Below are 2,331 nucleotides of genomic sequence, written 5' to 3' on the forward strand. Positions count from 1 at the left end.
GGATTGTCCGATTTTTGCTCGGGAAGATTTTAGCCCATTTCGACTTTTGGGCTAGATTTCTCGAAAACCGTGAATCTCACGAGGAAACCGAGGCCACCAGCACTCTCCATTCGTCGAGAGCTTCGCAACGACATAAATTTCGAATTTTTCCGACACCGTTTTTCGGTGGGTCCCATGAAACTTCGCAGTGTATTTTCGAGCATTAAATGAGCTTAGAAAATTCTGAAAAATTTATGTACTAACCCCCGTGTTATGGGCTTCGTGTAGGTATCCTCAATTCGCGGAAATTCGACAGTTGACCGGGTCTGCAAATTTCGCCGCATGCACTGCACGGAAAAGTCTCCGAATTGGGCCGAGGTTTTGGCTAGCCCCCCATTGTCAGACGTCCCGAGCGCGTTCCCGAAGTCGGAATCGGCAAAGGTAAACCCGAACCTTGCTTTTTCGTAATTTTCTAGTGCTTAAATAGGATTAAAAATCCATAAAATATTCGTGGTAGCTTGGAAAATTACGATTCTTTTTGCAATAGCTTAGTAATATTGCTAAGGACCGCGGGGCAAAGTTTTATAATTTTTAGAGCTTGTTTGGGCAGTTTTTGCAAAAATGATCGATAATAAGGACTAAATTGAAATTTTGCGTATTGTGATGGATGACTGATTTGATGGGCCCAGGAGGGGCTGTGTGATATGATTGAACTGTTGATATATGGATTGTGAGTATAGGAGTGTGTTTTGAACCCTTTTGCAGGTTGGGTAGGTCCTAGGTATAGGGAGACTGCTGGGATTTTCTGCACGACTTAGGACGTATTGGTGTTTTTCTTTGTTTGTATTGAGTCAGGTTGTATTAAATAATTGTAATATAATTGTCAAAGTAGCCGACGCCTTCTTCCTCCGCCACGCCTCAGTGACCATCTTCAAGTCTGTGAGTAAAATATTAATTTTAATTGTAATTTCGATATTATTATATGTTCAGCATGCCCATGCATCACTTATATGCATATATTTATGTAGTTAAACTCTAGGCATGATTTACGATGCATTGATAAATGTTAAAGTGCCATGTATGTTGTTGTAGTAATTTGCAGCAGTGTGCGTGCGTTGGCGTGCGGGTGATGTGGTGTGGACTATGGATAGGACGGGTAGACACGGCTTGAGTTCTTCGCTGGGACCCGGTCCTTCGGGGTAGACACGGCTTGAGTTCTTCTCTGGGACCCCGATTTGGTCTTTAAGTGGAAGTCCGAAATGAGTTCTTGGCACCAAAGTTGGATTTAAGAGAGTCAGATAGGATCACTCCCATATATTATGATTGATGTTACAGGGTGCGTGAGTGCTCCAAATTACCTTTTTGATGCTATGATGTGAATATGATGTTGATGTTGCATTTCACTCTACAGGTTGCATTAGTTTCAGATAGTTATAGAGATTATAGTTAAGATTGATATTTTACTCTCTGAGTCGAACGCTCACTCCTGTTCAAAAATTTTTACAGGCCACAGGAGGATATTTTGTTCTGGGTTAACCTGCTTTTCTACCTCGCAGGTTGTTTATCAATAATTGTGTAATTTTAATTACTCCTAGAATTTCCGTGTTAGCAGTAATTATTTGATTATGGTCTGTAATATTGTTATCATGTTGGACCTGTAAACTAAATATGCTATGCATGTTTGATGGATTGGATGAGGGAGCTGAGCTCCCATTTATTTTATGTTGATGAGTATGTGGAGGGTGAGCTGAGCTCCCCAATTGACTATATATTATGTTTACAGGTCGGATGAGTCAAAAACTCCCCGTTGGTAAGTCCATTTTATGGCCGGACTCTGTCCGTTTGTTTTCTTGATATTGGGCCCAAATGGGCCTTAGAGTTGGGTTAATGAATAGTTAAGGCTTACTACGGGCCTCGGGGGCTTTAGGCTGGCCCAGGTCCTAGTGCCGGTCCGGCCCATAGGTTGGGTCGTGACTTGCTTCCCGAGCTGCCAATATAAGAAAAGAAATTTACGGCATCCGGCAGTACAATGGAGAGAGCTTGTATGAGTATTGGGAACGATTTAAGAAGCTGTGTGCAAGCTGTCCCCATCATCAAATAAGTGAGCAGCTGTTGATTCAGTATTTCTATTAGGGACTTCTACCAATGGACCACAGTATGATAGATGCTGCTAGTGGAGGAGCTTTGGTTGACAAGACACCAGAAGAGGCAAGGAGGCTGATTGCTAACATGGCAGCAAATTCTCAGCAGTTTGGAATGATAATGGATCACACACCCATGAAGGTTAATGAGGTAAGTACATCTAACCTTGAGAAACAGATTTCTGATTTAACTTCTTTAGTGAGGCAATTA

At 42.0% G+C, this 2,331-nt stretch overlaps 1 non-coding gene across 1 annotated transcript; it reads right to left on the bottom strand.

Annotated features, from left to right (window-relative positions):
• Window positions 1-1,971: 1,971 nt before the first annotated feature.
• On the bottom strand, window positions 1,972-2,078 carry LOC131181132 (small nucleolar RNA R71). The gene has a single exon (XR_009149760.1). It is a non-coding gene; the product is annotated as a small nucleolar RNA R71 (small nucleolar RNA).
• Window positions 2,079-2,331: the final 253 nt, after the last annotated feature.

The sequence above is a fragment of the Hevea brasiliensis genome, chromosome 6 (assembly GCF_030052815.1).
Source record: "Hevea brasiliensis isolate MT/VB/25A 57/8 chromosome 6, ASM3005281v1, whole genome shotgun sequence".
Classification (NCBI taxonomy): Eukaryota; Viridiplantae; Streptophyta; class Magnoliopsida; order Malpighiales; family Euphorbiaceae; genus Hevea; species Hevea brasiliensis.